The sequence below is a fragment of the Scleropages formosus genome, chromosome 14 (assembly GCF_900964775.1).
Source record: "Scleropages formosus chromosome 14, fSclFor1.1, whole genome shotgun sequence".
Taxonomy (NCBI): domain Eukaryota; kingdom Metazoa; phylum Chordata; class Actinopteri; order Osteoglossiformes; family Osteoglossidae; genus Scleropages; species Scleropages formosus.
Genome location: NC_041819.1, coordinates 19,826,028 through 19,842,972, shown reverse-complemented (window position 1 = coordinate 19,842,972; position 16,945 = coordinate 19,826,028). Strand labels below are relative to the sequence as shown.

Here is a 16,945-nt window from a genome sequence, read left to right as displayed (position 1 = left end):
GGGTACCTGAATACCGGTGACTTTCAGGTATACGTTATACAGTACATTGCGATATTTAGTAGCCTGTCAATTTCAGAAGAGCGTAATTTTGCATAGAAACACGTTATTTTAAATTGGGTGCCGGACTCCTTTATTCTTGAGGATATCGTAATTTACGTTTCATGGGAAAATTACATTTCTGCAGCCCCCCGAATGGCTGTAAAATTATACAGAATGCATCTTGTCTGGTATATTTGCTACAAAGAGAAAAAAAAAACATTAGACATCAAAGGCAAGGCTTTGCAATAAATGGTTTGTTAAATATATGTAAAAACTGGCAGTTGCGTAAGATAATGTCCAGCAGTTATAGAGTAGCTCTGGGTTTTTATTCCTCATGAAGGAATGACGGTTGCTAGAAAGATACGGAGGCATCAATGGCAGAGAGGCACCGCTGAATGTTGTGCAAATTATATAATGGATTTTATCTATCAAAGGCAAAATGTGCTCCGTTCATTAATGGGGCTGAGATTTTTCCATTTATCCATGTTTTATAGCTTGGCAGAGACTTGGTCGCATAAGATGTAATTGTGAGGTGTGCGTGCGTGCGTGTGTGTGTGTGTGTGAGCATGGTGTGGAAGGAGGGGGTTGGGGTTGGTGAGGGGGCGGCTGAGGGGGAGGGTTGCGCTCGCTGTATGAAACGAGAGGGCTCTGGGCGCGTGTGCATCTGCGTCTTGGTGCGTGTATCCGTGTGTGTTTGTGCGAACGGGAGGGCAAAATGGAGACTGAAATTCCACTCCGAAAAATTATTCTAAACTCAAGTCATGCACTCGTCGCTGCCCTGATGCTGCTCACTCAGACCTCAGTATTAGAAAAAATAAAAATATGGAATTTTACGTAATGGGTTTTTTCGGATGGTTCTCCGCAGAAAACCGCCGTGTCTTCGGTAAAGGCATTCGGGCTTATCTGCGTGCCGCTTATCCGCTGTGCGCCCCGCACGGAAGGCGTCCGACGCGGTCCGGTTGCGGTCGCTTCGGAGCGGATGAGAGTACGGCTGATAGAGCCCAGCGACGCGGTACGGCGCCCTGTCGCGCTGGGAGAGCTGGGCTCCGGGAACGGAAAACGGCCCGGTGATGGCAAAGGCACCGAGCGCAGCTACCCGAGGCAGGCACCGCGAAGGGGTTTGCCCTTACATAAGAGGAGCCAGTTGGCGGTGCGAAAGGGGACGGTTCGGGAGAGCGCGGACAGACATCTGCCCCTCGGTCTGTGCCGTGTGTGGAGGGGTGTGAAATTTACAGGAGGGAGTGTGTCACCCCATCATCCCTTGGCCCTGTGTCACTCTGCCAAGCAACCAGAGGGATTTATCTGCTTGTTGTGCTTATCATGCTTATAGTGTCTCTATTCTCAAAAGGCAGCCTCCTCATCAGATGTCACTCCTCAATATTTTATGTATTATTTCTCATCGCTGCAGCACATTTTTCTGCTCTAGGTAGCGCTGTGTAAAGCGCACAGGCAACAGTAAACATGCGATCCCAGCAGGAGTTTTCGTACCACGTCTCTCGGGGCTTCGGAAAAGAAAAGGCAGCTTTGAAAGATTCGGAAGGAATAGAGGCGTGCCGGTAAAATCAAGTTACGGTCAAACTGGACGCTGTGTTTCTCATCAAACGTATTATAGAAAGGACGAATGTTTATTTAACCAGACATTTCCGTCGGGTCTTTAAGGTGCTGCATTATGCTGCTCTTATTCTCTGTAGGTTAATACTGCGTTTAATGGGGGTTGAAAGTAATGTCTGATACATTTCTGAAATAAGGGTTAAATGCTGCTGAGATGGTAGCAGTGTGAAAGGTGTAGGCTTTGGCAGAAAACATGGTTAAAACAGTTTGGCGATTTTTATTTATTAATGGACAGCACTTTCAAATTCAGATCTACTTCTGTCCTTCCAGAAACTGCAGGCGCACACACACACACACACACACACACACGCACCCGCAACCTCCTGGACCTCAGATAAATGGAGATTACGATAAAGGATCATGCTGAAAGTCGGGATTAATTAGAGGCAGATGGATGTACTTTTAGGTAAAAAAAAATAAAAAATAAAAAAAAAAAAAAGATGTTTGAGATCACAGACGGTTTAAATCTCCTCGGAGACAGATCCACAGAAGCTCAGCCAATGGGCCTTTCCACAGAAAGATCTCTTTCCTCAGGCTCCAATCTGTCCTCGGAGCTCTCCAGATCCGTGGCACACTCTCGCAGCAAATACAGCCTTGAAATATTAATTGCCTTTTACGTTATTTATCAGTCGCACAGCATTAAACACGATAAGCTTTGTCTCAATCCCACAAGCCCCTTTTCTTGCGCTTTATGTTTCTCCGGCCGCGTGCTGCCTTTTTTGTCTTTAATGAGCAATTTGCTCCCGTTTAAATCAAAACAAAACCTTCGCAACGTGCCGGTGGCTTTTTCACACCCCTGTCCTCTGTGTTCCCACTTCGATCATTACCAGCGGAATGGAGAAACCTTCCTCCCCTCACCGACGGAGGGGTTCGTCCCATTACTTATTCATTTTAACACGTGAGGAGGAATTAACAGTAAGATGTTAGTGTTCTTTCCGGAAGGAAAAATGCCATCATTTATTGATAATTCAACCAAATATCCAAACTACTTCTCATCACTCCTTCCAGCTTGTATCAGCTTTACTAGCGCTTTATGTGAAAGTTTCTGATTTATGGTTTCCCTCTTTAAATCACAAATGCAAAAGCACCATATCTGGGGTCGGTTTAGTTTTTCACTGCTCATTATGACGACGTCATTTCAGTAGTTTAGTCATAATTTTAAAAAGGTGACTTTTTTTCGCACATCATTTTGAAAATTAAAAATCGTGCGTGTGCATGTAGAACTCCAAATAAATATTTGTGCTCAGATTTAAGTCACTACTTATTTTAATTCTTTATGTATTTATGTTTGCTTAAATATAAAATAGACATCCAGAAATATTTTGTTTCCTCTGAAAAAAATTCAGTGAGATTTTTCGCTTTATTTTATTTAAAAATACATAATTTAACAAGCATACTTTTAATTCTTCTTCCTTCTCTTATAATAATAATAATAATAAGAACAATACATAAACATACACTAAGCTACTTATATTTAATGTGATTTACCCATTTATACAGCTGGGTCATTTTTACTGTTCAGGCTGAGGGTAAGTACCTTTCTCAGAGGTACCACAGCAGGATGTAGGATTCAAACCTCAGTCCTGTGAGTGTTAGGCGACGGCTCTGGCTGACACTCGACTCACAGGTGTCTTTGTTGATCAGGGAAAATACAACAAAAATTAAGGTTTTAATACAAAATATGTTCTGTGCCAGGAGAGAGGACACTCTGCTTTCCATGGACACAACATGTATCCACCTTTGACAACATACAGAAGATGCGTGCATAATTTATGTCTTTACATAAATCCATTTAATTGGTGTACCAGGCCTACCGGTGACCCAGGGGTAATGAGTAAAGGTGGCGGCCATGTAGCTCTTGCACAATGCTGAATTGCTGATGGACGGCAGCTGGGAGAGGGGAATGGGTGTGTCACTCTTGGGACACCCTGGAGATTCGTGTCATGAGATAGCTTGCAATATGCGGGGGCAGGACCAGAGGGCTTTAAAGCTCTCCCAGCCAGGGGGGTGTGCAATGAAGGGATGCCCGGAGGAAAATCAGGAGGTGTACTCAACAGGGTGAGCGTCATCCACCATTTCTTTTTTTTTTTTTTTTTTTTTTTTAAACTGAGGCTGACCCAGACGACACTGATGCACAGCACTTCCCAGAAGGAACTGCCACGGCGGAAGCGTGACATTAAATACACCAGACAGACGGGCTATTTGGCAATGATGTCATTCTGAACCAGGCTTGGGGTTCAGGAAGACGAGCAGAAGCAGCGAAATGAAAATGAGCTCTAAGAGTCACTGTCGAGAGTGAGGAGTTGCCTCAGCCCAAGCGCACTTCTCTAGCAGTTGCCGGAGCAGGACGGTAAACAGTAGACAGTGGACAGCCATGTCTGATATACATTTTCAAGAGGGGAGAAATGGCACCTTTTCCCATCTCTGGCTCTCTTGGCTGTCTCAATATTTCACTTCATGATGAACCGCCTTGCAGTGACTCCACATGAGTTTATGTCTGATGCATTTTCATTTATGCTTTTACCAGACACTTGTCTCCACAACAACGTACGACGATTTTTGGCCAGTATTGAGCTGACCCCTTCGTCCAAGGTGACATCCGACGCTAAATCCACTACCGTACACACCCTACAACCAATGTGCCATTTATACAGCAATGTACCGCTCATATATACGCTATAGGGTAATGTAGTGTCGCCAACCCACCTGAAACACATCGTTGGACTCTGGAAAGAAGCCCCTGCAAGCACGTTGAGAACATGCAAACTCCACATTGACCAAGTAGGGATCAAGCCTTCGTTCGATCGTACCATCCAGGTGCTGTGAAGCACCAGCTCTACCCACTGGGCCGCCATGCATGCTTCGTGAACTCATGCTTTTGTTGAATTTCTGTGCAGGATGAGCACGTGGGTGCGGCAAGATCTTGTGTCTGTAAAATTTGCATCGGCGCATATCTGCACGAGCAGTTCATTGACTGTTACCCCCTTAGAGAAGATGATAGTGCGCTTTATTGTGCCTTCACAGCAGGGTAGTTTATTACTATCAAGTCGACGACAGGACAGGAGGGTTTGTCTCAGCTCACGCCTCTAACCTGTGTCCTGGGTTTGGGGTTCAGCCAAATCAGAAATATTGTTGTAAGCACCCTCATCCTATGCAATGAGTACCTGTATCAGTTAGAAATTCTGGAACTGTCTATATGTTGGCTGCTTTTGCTTTGCTGGTCGAAATGAGCTTCGTAACGCAACCCACTGCACTTATTAGAAGGGACTCGCAGCAGAAGGACAAAAACGTCTCACGTTTCCTCCTTCCTTGGCTGCTGTGAAAGCTGGAACGGCGTAGGCGGCATCCCGAGAGTTTTGTCCGTTCTTTGGCTTCGTGTGCCCTGTGTCCTGAGGGACCTCGCCCCCCGTGGGCAGGCCTGGGCTCAAGTGTGCCCTGTGAAGGAGGAGAGATGTCACGGAGCCCAGAGCAGGCCTCAGTCTGCTTACGATCATTCCACTTCGAGGAGTGTGGTGATGGGACTTTACAGAAGATCTGCCTGCCTCATGCAGTGCGATGAATGGCAGTGGCCGTCTTGGTGCACTAACACTGCGACTAAGGGACTGACACATACCCATCAATAGCTTTGTTCCAGACCCGCAACAGTCATGAGTCACAGCTCGGTGTAATTGTGGAACTTCATAGTCCTTGATTTCACTGGTGACAAAGCTCGAAAGCAATACATACATACATACATACATACATACATACACAGTGTGATGTTTAAAGATGAAGTGCATGAAGGGAAGAAAATGAAACTGTAGTAAAAGGAAGGAACAGAGATTGCAGTATTCTCTTCTGAAAAGTAACTTGTATTAGCGCTATTGGTAATCAGTCTCACAGGAGTACGGTGCAGTAAAGGTTACCGCACATGGAACGACCTTTACGCTGGAGTAGATGCAGGGATGTTGCATCCAAATTTATGGTGTGCCTCTTTGTTTTTTCACCAGATTATATCAGAAGTATGAAGTTAAACCGTCCGGCGGTCTCACAGTGTTCGTTCCACATGGGGATGGGTAACAACCTGTACCAAGTTATCCGAAGGAAAATGTCATCACGTTGAATGGGTTCCAATTTGTACGAGATTTCAGTGGACTGTAGGACTTATATCCTCTGAAAACACTCAATATTGCTTACACTTTCTTCTTCTGAACCGCTGTGTGTATTTGGGATTATCTCTGCTCAGTCGGTGCGCACGCTTCACATCTGATCCCAGCCTTTTCTAATTCTCAGTTTCTCGCAATTCCTCGAGTTTTGATATTTTAAAATCGTTCACCTTGAATTGCTGGAGCCTGTGAACAAAGAGGCGTGATTGCCCTTCTAGGGAAAAAAAAAAAATCTCAATTGTCAGTATTTGGTGCTGATTATCACAACTGGGTATGTGAACATGTTAAGTAATAACATTTTGGCTATCCTGAGTTGCATCGGAAAATATTTAGGGAAATGTGAAAGATATACTGAGCTGGTGGACTAATGTAAGCTCTCAGAACATGCGCTGCTCCGCTTGGCTCGGACAGTATGTTTGGCAATCTGCGCAGCGCTGTTTGCATGAATTCTACCCTCCCTCTCCAGTCATGTCGCTACGCTTAGGTCACCGTGTCCGAATCACGGAGCTGTTGGCTTGTTACGTGCTTGGCATGCTCTCCGACCACCGCGAGTTTCCCCCAGTCCTCACGTCTTGCCGCCGGCTGTTTGCCGCTGGAACGCTCCCCATGTTGTCTTCTCTTTTGAACAGGGAAGCATGGGCAGCCGGGGGAAGGGGTGTTTGTTTGGTTGCCCCCGTGCCCAGGCTTTATGTGGGATATTCTTTTCTCTCTTTTTTTTCTTTTTTTCGCTGATTACAATGGCAACTGGCCTGGAAATGTGTCGAGGCAGAGAGGCCCCTGCCTCGGCCGCCGGTGCGTTGGCTTTGTCATCAGATGGAGAGCAGGTTTATCGCTTAGCAACAGAACGTGGCACGGTCCGAGCATCGGGTTCATTGTTTCTTTTCAGAGCTTCATTATCACAATAACCATAACTGTAAGATAATTGAATATTAAGAGCTTTGCATTATGACGAACTCTTTCATTTTATTTCTTGTTACCACATAAGTTACGCACGCGACCCAGGTCTTTGATGAGGGAATGGAGAACGAGAAGTCCGCATCGGGTCCACACCGCTCTGATTTTAAAAATTGGCTGACGCTTTGGTTGCGTAATGTTATGGAAAGCGTGAAGATATACTGCACCGAGCGCTGACAACGAGATGCTTCCAGTCATCAACCAAGCAATCTACTGCTGACTAATGGTACACGGAGACATCCCCCAGGGGGTTGTTGGTTGCTGTTTCATCTGGGCTGTAGGGTCAAACCGATGCAGGCCAAGAGGCCTTTACTCAACCAAGTTTGTCAAGAGCCCCGTCGAACTACTGAAACACTTGCACTATTTCTCCATGGACCCAACGCAGCATGAACAATGGCTGCAAATAGCATTGCCCACATACTGTGTACACCAGCCTGTGCTGGAACACGCACTCCTACGGAGTTTGTACGCTTGCGAATCGATAAAGTGGAAGAGTGGCCAATCTCAAAGCCTTCCAGTTCTTCTTTGTACAGCATACTGCGGATCTTTCCGTTTGTCTTTTTTCAAGAGCGCATCAGCTTTCTTCTGCTAGAAATCAGTATGTAATGTTACCTATGCAATACATGGTTTGGAGGCAACCTCTAAATTTAACTGGAACAACCCGCTGTATATTTTTAAAAGACAGAATCTATTGCCTTGGAAAACAGTTCATATATAATGTCAGTGTCACTGCAGCCACGAGTGTTGAATTTATGGTTGTTTTACTTTTTTATGTAATATGACAAAAATTACTTCGTTCAGATACTAGCAAAGTGTAATAGTACATTAGGCCTAAATATGGAGATGAGTAAGCTGACTATTACAAATGTATGTTACATAATTTTTTTCTCTGCTTCCTTGTACCTAGAAATCTCCTCTTTCTAAAACTCAGTTTGTATGCGTTTAGAAATGAACAACCTCAGCAAGAATAAAGGCTGGATCAGTACTTGTCCTGTTTGGCGGTAGTTTCACCGCTAGCATAAATGTAACATTCAGAACATTTTATGTAACATTTTTAATATTGTGTAACTTTTTATCTCTTATTTCAGCATACTTATACTTTCCTGCTCATAACATACTCACCAAGCATCAAATACTCCAAGAGAAAGATCTCATATTCGTTCCTGCTTTAAGAAATTTTCCACACATATCTTTCTATACGATAGATTAGGAATATACCAGACTGGAGATTTTTCAGCAGTTTTCCATCATTTCTTGCTCTCTAAAATTAAAGATATAGAACTAGACGTCCAACCGTACAAACTGCAATCCATGTTATGGTGCTTTATGAAATATTATGGCATTATATACATATATTTCATAACTACCCATAACATGTATTTTCTCTCTAAGCATTCGTTAGAAAGGGATTAGAAGGAAGGGATAATCTGAAGTTGGCTCACATTTCTTTCTTTAATCCTTAGGAAGAGGTTTTGTGAGTTGTCCATCTGTATGATTGGAATGGCTCCTCTGCCGTTAGGCTGGGCATCTTTTTGGCACCGTGTCTCTGCTCGGTGTCTTGAAGTAAGAAACGTGAGTCTCATTGTTTGGGTTGTTGCTGAGATTAACACACGTCTTCTTTGTCTTCAATACCTAAATATTTCATTGTGGTTTTCCTTTCCAATGTAATACAGCATACATGAAAAAACATACTTAAGATGAGATCATTGGTGCACTACTATTCTGTTATAATAATTTTTTTTTTTTCGTTTCGGAAAAATTTTTCATGATGTGTGTGATTCATTGGTTGAAAGTTTTAGTTCAACAATTTTTCACTATGAAAAAATAATGCTAACATCTGGTTAAAACTGTATTTTTAAATCCAGCTGTATTTACTCAATTACCTTTCTTTATGTTAAGTGTAATTTTTATCCTGTGTTCAGGAAGAGCAGCCCTGTTAAAATCCAGTTTTTGTATTTCAGAAAGAAAGTATATGCCATTTTGCGTTGCCTTCACATATTTTTGGCCCCGTTTTTCTTTTTTTTTTTTTACATTTCTAACACTGAAAGCCAATTCTTGAAAAGATTTTCTTCTTCAAAATGCCATTATGTCTGAATGTATTAAAGTGAATAAACAGATCTCAGTCAGTGGGCTTCTGGATACAGTACCCGTTGAGCTCACTGCAGAGAAGCTGTCAGGGTGATGGAGACAGATATCGCTCCAGGTTGCTGGAGGGAATAGGGAGCAGTGCTTTCCAGCATCTCCAGCTCACCTAGAGGAATGAGCTCAGAAATTGCTCACACCCAACACTGTTAGCTCCATGCGGGCGTGGCCATACAGACGTCCTCCCCTCGACTCTCTCCTTAGTAAGAGGACTTCATCTGTTCAGAGTTTGTATTTTTCACTTTCTCTTTAATCCCTTTCTCACCTTTTACCAAGAGTACAGTTTGATTCATTTTCTTTTTCCCCAAAAATCAGTTGTCCTGAAATTCCTGAAGGGCAGTTTGACTTTGCCTTGAGTCGGGAACCCTAAAACTGGATTAGGATGTTGGAGCTGTATTCCTTCTTAAAAAGGAACATGTGTGCGATCAATATCCTTTCACTTTCATCTCTGTTCTTCTTGGCCCCAAGGGCCCGACCTCCTGCTGTCAAGCTTGGCTAGAATCCCATCAGTGCTTTGTTCGTCCACATTGACGTACCACTGACCTCGAAGTGGATTTGGTGAACAGCTGGACAGGAATGTTCCTGGTTTCCTCTTTGTGCTGTGCAATGTGGAGTAGAGCATATTTCTTCTTTAATCCTACCTACAAGGAGATGCAGTTCATCAACATCATCCCATGCCCCTCCAACCCCCTACAACAGGCACTGGATATGCTGTCCCCATGGCAACAGCATAGAAGGATGTGAGCAAAGCTGAGCTTGCTAAGATTACATGCTGGATTACAGTGCTGTCTTATCAGAGTCATACACGGTCAGCCGGCAGCAGACCAGTACTGGCTGGCAGGACTCAGCATAATACAGTAATAATCACTTGACTGGGTAATGAACTAATTCTGTTGTGTAACATTGTCATTTAGCTTTGTGGTTTTTATATTGTGTTTTTTTCCCATGGTAAAGAATATTAACAATGTTGTGTTATTTGATAACAGATGTTTCTCTGCGTCCAAGGCCAAAGTTGGACTGTTGGTTGAATTTGTCAGGCACGGTTTGTCGGGGTGATCAAAATAACTGGTTGCTTGCAAAGCTTCAAGGACAAAGGAGTGGTGGCAATACACTTTTTTTGAAGGCTAATAGTGGTTCAACACGATCAGCTCTCCTTCTGAGTCATAATTCCTTAGTGACTTTACCATGGTCATCATGTTCGGAAATGCTGCAGGATGCTCATTCTAGCTTTGCGTACAACATCTGAGAGAAACATTGTTGCCTGATCTTCAGTTCCTACATTAGCCATTCCATGGGTGCAGGACTTGTGGAATTCACAACTATAGTACCATGTGTCGTTCCTCCTTGTCGACTCAGATTTGTACTATTTCCACGTTCTCTCTGCTCAGTTAAACGCGATCAAGATCAGGTATCGCAGACATTACAATGACTTTTCAACTTTATCTGGCTGTTTATGACGCTCTTGGAACTCAATGCTTTTCAGGCTGCAAGAGGAGGTCTGGAATGTCTTTGTCAGAACTGACTGTGATAAGTAAACCAAACATGTTTTCCCAGAAAGAAGAATTGTGGAGTTCAGAGTCCCATGTCCCACGTCTTGCTTCCCATCTTTAGAAAATGTGAAGTAGTTCTGCTGCAGGATGGGAAGGAATCACCTGTTTGTCTTGTCTGTTTGGGGGCGGCAGTGTAGAACAAGATGAATATTAGACTCAGCATATGCTCTTACTGCCACTCACATGCCATCTACATTTTATTTGGTTGACACTTTTCCCCAATGCAACTTAGTATGTTCGGATTCAAACTATGGTCTTTAAAGTGGAAAGCAGAACCAACCGGTTGCATACCATGGGGCATCCAGTGGTTTGGAGATCCCTGTACACTAGCATGAATCTTAGTGTGCCTTTCTGTGTGACCTTCTCCACAGAGCACTGTCAGAAAATAAGGAGGTGAATAAGTTGTGAAGACTTACATGTAAAATATGAAATCAGGTCTGGACAGAATATCCTGAAATGGCAGCAGGATAGTGTTATGTACCTTTATATTTGCTGAAGAATAATGTATGTTACACCCACGTATATTACTACCAGTATTTCTTATAAAATGACAGTAAACTATTTAAAGTTCACTTGAACATGGAATAAAACCATTAAAAACAAGCAATGAAGTCCAGGTTATTTTGTCAGTTTTAAAATTTTTCTCAAACTCCACGGTTAAAAAAGAAATCAAAGCATGGGCTTTTCCAGTAAGCAGTCACGCATACAATAAAGGCACAGCATGTTTGAAACGCTGACATTCTGAGAATTTCCAACAATTTTTACTTCAGTACATGAGACCAAAGCTTACATAAGTGCTCAAAATAACATCAAAATGAAAGACATAATTTTTTGTATTGATCGAGATAAGTTTGTGACGTCTTTAGTTAATTTTCGCTCTGGCCAAGCAGCTGGGATCCGGTCTATGTGTGAATGTGAGCTGTACTCCTCTGTACCGGGTTCAAGTGGTGGCTCGCATCCCCTCCGTGCAGCAGGATGCTTGTGTAACATTGAGGGAGGTTACAGCACAGACTCAACAGCCCTTTCCTGCAGATCCAGATCAATCCATTTATGAAGCCCGGTACTGCACTGCTGCGGATTAGCAATCCCCCCATTAAAATTCCAATTATGTAATCGGCAGAAGTCTGCATACGATGCGGTTAGTCATCCAAATGTTTGAGATCCTGAAGTAGAGAGTGTCAGAAGTGGGGTGTGCTGGATGTCAAAGTGAAAAAGCTTTAACCTGTTAGAATTGTCCCTTTTAAACCGTATCATGCTCTGATAAAGAAGTTCCGGGTCCTGGGGGCAAATCACAGAATATATAACAGAAGGTAGCAGCTCAATCACACCGCATTTGGATCCATGGTGATAAAACCAGCACGTTCAACGTGTTATCATGTGATTGTTTTTACCTGTCTCAGTTCAAGAATACTGTATCTGAAACATTTTGAAACGTGTAATATTTACAATTATTATTGCTTTTCAAACTTGGGCCAGCAGGTAGTGTAATAGTTACAGCTATCATCTTCCGCTCAGAGGACCCAAATTAAAATCTACCTCAAGCTATCTGGCTCATGCTGTAGCGACCCCGAGCAAGGTACTTACCCTGAAGCGATTCTGTGAAAATTTGCAGCTTTATAAGTGCGTAAATAATAATAAGTAGCTTCGTATATAAACTTTGGAGAAAACCATCATCTAAATAAATTAAGATTATCGATTGGTTTATTTAGTTGACGTCATTGTCCAAGTCACCATGCAATGCTTGGCTTGTAAAATTGCTTACAAAGGTGTATTTCAGGAATCGGAAGATGATAATCGAATATGAAACAGTACGTTGCATCTTATATAAGATCAGCCTTGGACGTGATGCAAGATGAATTGACAATCTGTGACTGAGGCCAGAGTGGGATAAAGCAGGTGCGTAACCTATACGCCTGATATGTTTTAATCTTGTTTCATAGGGTGACGCCAAAATGCCAGCAGCTGGTACTCTTTTTTTTTTTTTTTTTTTTAACTGTAGTTGATTTGAATTGGGTATGGGGGGGTGCGGTGGGTTGGACCGGGTCCTGTTCTCTGGTGGGTCTGGGGTTCGAGTCCCACTCTGGGGGCCTTGCGATGGACTGGCGTCCCGTCCTGGGTGTGTCCCCTCCCCCTCCAGCCTTACACCCTGAGTTGCGGGGTTAGGCTCCGGTTCCCCGCAACCCCGTATGGGACAAGCGGTTCAGAAAGTGTGTGTGTGTGATTTGAATTGTCGCAGTGTAACTCACTCGTAGCTAAGAGTACTCTGTGAGACGTGACTGAGGCCCGTGCAGCAAGCTGTTCGTTCCCCGGTTTGGGCCGAGCGCCCAGCACACGAAAACCCGCTATCAATTTTGCCGCTCGCCTCTCTACTCTGAAAGCCGCAAGGAGATTTTTGCATCTCTCCGACAAGCAAAGCTGCGGTACGCCCGAGCCTTGTTTCGTCGTAAACAAAATACAAAGAAAATGACTAATTCGCTGCTCCAGAACAGTCCATATTTTCTGTGGGTGAAATCCTGCGAGAGACCCATAAAATAGACTTGTGTCGAATTTGTGATTGTGGGTTTAGTTTGTGGTGCCATACAAATATGTAATAAATCGCTTTGCTTTCACAGTTTATTTTCCGTATTTGTATTGCGTAATGTCTTTATTTAAATAGCGTTTAATTATTTCATCACGTACGATGTGGTCAAATCGTTGTTCGTTTATGGCCTTCGGTTCGTTGCGGGTCAACGTTTCAGCCCCTCGGCGGTTAGACTCAGAGGATCTTGTGTGGGTCTGTTTGTTACAAAGCGATACGTGTCGGACTGATGGCAAATTCGGGTCGTTACGGAAGCCTTGGCGACTCTCATTTGCGCGAGGTGATGTTCTCAGTTGCCACTTCCCCAGCGTTGTGGCAGAAAATGCATACTATTCGTACCATTCATGAACATGTCCAGAATTGTGCTTACAAAGCAAGGTAATTCTAATTTCGTTTTCAGATTCACAAGTTTCCTTCACGCCTACATGGTTTTTTGGCTAGTAGATCGGACAGCGGCGGTAAGGGCTGGAGACCGTGGCCGTGACTCTGGGTGGCCTGGCTGCACAACACGTACTGCCTTCTTTCCATCATTTCAACAGATGATCAGTGCTGCAGAACTTTGCTGACATCACCTCAGAGAAGGGTGTGATCAAATTCTATTTTCAAGGAGCCAAGTATTCACGGTGTCTTGGTAAGATGACCGAAGTCATTTAGGGAAGCATGTTATGAAGTGAGATGCTTTGATTGCTGCAGAGAACCTCAGTTCCTTCCATTCTGAGCTGCATAAACTTGTTTTCCTTTACGTGGAGTTACATAATCCACTCACAGTTCCATTACATCTAAACATACATCTGTGAAAACAGGATCTGAGACGCTTTTCACCAAGGAGAGAGCTTGTCGCCTCAGGGTGAAATACGCGGCAGTCCTAATCATATAAAATAATTAAACATGAAAAAAAATGATCACTGTTAATGTAATAATATGAGAGCAGTGTGATCATATGTGAAGCTTTTAGGGCGGTTTCTGCCAGTTACTGTTGCTGCCAGGTCAACTACCCAACAGAACAGCTGCCTTGAAGCACATGTATCCAGTCATGGTGGATGACCTGACCTCTTACAGCATCTGCTGTGTGATATATGAGGCCGTTTTCACCCCTCTCGTTGTGACCATGGCCATCGCTGCCCCAGTGCACAGCCAGATGGCCACACTGGATAAGACACAAATTTCAGGCATGGCACAGCAGTGTCTGACAGGTTCTTAATTTCAATTTTACTAGCACATGCATGTCCCCGTAGTCCATTATTTCATTACTTTGCCAGTTTTTCTTTCATTGCCAATCACTGGAGTCATAAAATATGCTTCCCTCTCCTCCATGAATCTCTCTTGCCTCTCAGAGGTAGCCTGGGTGGAAAATGTGTGTGGGGGGGCAGGGGGGGGTTTAATGGAGTGCTTGACTGAAGCACAGTATGGCTTGGATTGTGGGCCACTGTGGCTCAGAGGAATCAGCGTGATAGAGGTGGATTGTGCTTAGTTTTATTTCAATTTTAAACATTCATTCATTTATTCATTCATTCATGCATTCATCTATAATTGCTTTGCCTGCACAGAGTCACATTGGAACAGAGCCTATCCAGAAAGCATGGGGCATGAGATAGGGCATACCTAAGACGAAGGGCAAAAAAAACCTGTTAGTCTTGCAGCCTGTAGTAATTTGGCTATATGATACACCTCGCGAGAGGTACTTTACCTGTTACACACACAGTTGCTTCGGCTGCAGGCTAATTTAAACCTACAAATAAATCTACGGACTTGGGTTTGGACCCCGACTCCTGCTTTGGTAACCCTGATCAAGGTGCTTACTCTGAATTGTTTAGCTGTATAATGGGTACATTTCAAGCACCTTCATATGCAGAACTAACATTGCATCACCCTCCGAATCAGTGCCGTAGCCAAAATGCCCTTCCATACACCTGCTGAAATCTCAAATCTCAGGTGGACTCTATATTCTTCACACGCAGAATGGATTCTTTCCATATCATTGTGATTATTAAGCACTCTGGGGAGCGATTCGTTCTCTAAGCATCATGGGAGAGCTGCCAGGTCTTGCTTGTTTACCGCGGTTACAGAAACGGGGAGGAGATAAAACATAATGTCAGCACTCAGGGGAAGGGAGGAGAGATAAACCTGGCGGAGCTGCTTTGGAAACACACGGGCAAGGACACCAAATACGAGTGGCTCTCTACTGATGAAGCAGCAGATCAAGATAGCAATTTTGGGCTCGTTTTCTGTGATTGATCTGCATCATTTCTGACACCGTGATAAGATTTCTGGGAATGAAATATGCTACAATGAGCTCTGGATGCAGCCCTACAGCTCATTCTTACAGCTCTCTCATCATCTTGTTCAGGTAGACACGCGGCTCTACCTCACCAGTGTGTAATTTAAAGTGTCCTAATAAGAAACTTATCATTCTAAAGAGCATGAAATTGGCTGAATTTCAATCAAAAATTATGTAGCCTTTTTTTCGGTTTCATTCTTCACAGTGTTTTATGCAGGTCTTCTGCAGGGACATATTAACTCATGTAAATTATGTAATTAAAAAAGGGTAATATGTTTGGGGACAGTTAAATATGTGCCAGTGACGAGAATGAAGATAATGATTATAATAATTACCAGTAAATTAATTGCTCTCTGGGCTTACACCACGACAACCAAAAAAAAATTAATATACCTTATTATATTAAATATTATGAGGCATGACTGTCATGCAACAAAAGAACTCTTTTTGTGTTGTCCTTAATGATGGCACCTGTCATTTCAGTAGTTACAAGTATTAGACTGAGATTGTGTGTTTTGAGCCAAAACTTTGTGTACTTTCCATCTTGGCTTAGAGGCCAGCGGTGGACTCGCACCGCTGCCAAGAGAGGTTGTTGAGACCTCTGCTTGGGACACTACTGAGCGAGAGAGGTATAGATGGGACAGTGGGGGGGATGACGGAAACCTTGGAAGGGTGACGGTTCCTAGGGGTTTTTATGCCTCTTCTATGACGGACAGGCAGGTGTTTGTTCTTCTGTCCTCAAGTGTTGCTTTTTCAATGTGCAGCTTCCGCATTCGGTCCCTATATTTGACGCCGCCTTGTGTTTAGCTGGAGCGTTTCCAGCCGCAGGCCATTTCAACCAGACGAATCATGAGGGAGGAGGTGGCCGGGGCCGTATTCTCAGCCCCCCAGCTCAACAGTCACGGTGTCAGGCACGCAGATGCCCCATAATCAGCTTTGCCTTGTGTTGCTCAGGCAGCCGCAGCCCAATGAATGGGCTCTATTTAAGGTCCCGGTGGGAAGGCATACGTGGTCTATCTTTTTCATGCTGCTCAACTTTGTGTGTTGTCTGTATATGCGTGTAGACGCATACATGAGCACAGGATCACATACGCAATATTGAAACATCATAGCTGTAAATACTTTTGGTGCTGCATGGTGCAGAGGCAATAATCTCGCCTTTTCACCCTACCCTCGGGCCCCCGTGGGTCAACCGTCGTGAGATTCCGTGAAGAACGGACCCTCATCTGGGCTGTGTGAGGAGCAGCAAATTCCCTGGATCTGTGCTGCATCGGAGCCCCGGGCAAAGGGGACAGGAGGTGGCTGGGGGGGGTTGAGTCGCCGTCGCCATGGGAACGCATTGATTATTTAACGGCTTGGAAGAGGCTGGCCGTGGCACGGGCTCAGTCCAGGTCCGGCGCTCGCGGAGCTTTCTTTGTGCTCTGAGGGTTTTTAATCCTGGGGCTCCTCATCCAGGTCCAAGTAGGAAAGCCTGCAAGGTGCTTTTTGTTGCTAGCAAAAAGCCGCCCTCCTCTCATGAGGCAGCTGGGCTCTGCGTAGCGCTAATGACCGTTGGCTGACTGTTAGCGGGGCAACACGTTCATTTGAGAAAAAAACAGACGAAAGCGTATAGAGGAGATGCCCGCAGAGCCGTCGTCTTTACCACGTG

At 44.1% G+C, this 16,945-nt stretch overlaps 1 protein-coding gene across 4 annotated transcripts in view; it reads left to right on the top strand.

Annotated features, from left to right (window-relative positions):
* Positions 1 to 16,945, top strand: part of LOC108928968 (disks large homolog 3-like) — a 79,038-nt gene that overhangs the window by 25,650 nt on the left and 36,443 nt on the right. The gene's annotated exons all lie outside the window — the stretch shown is intronic.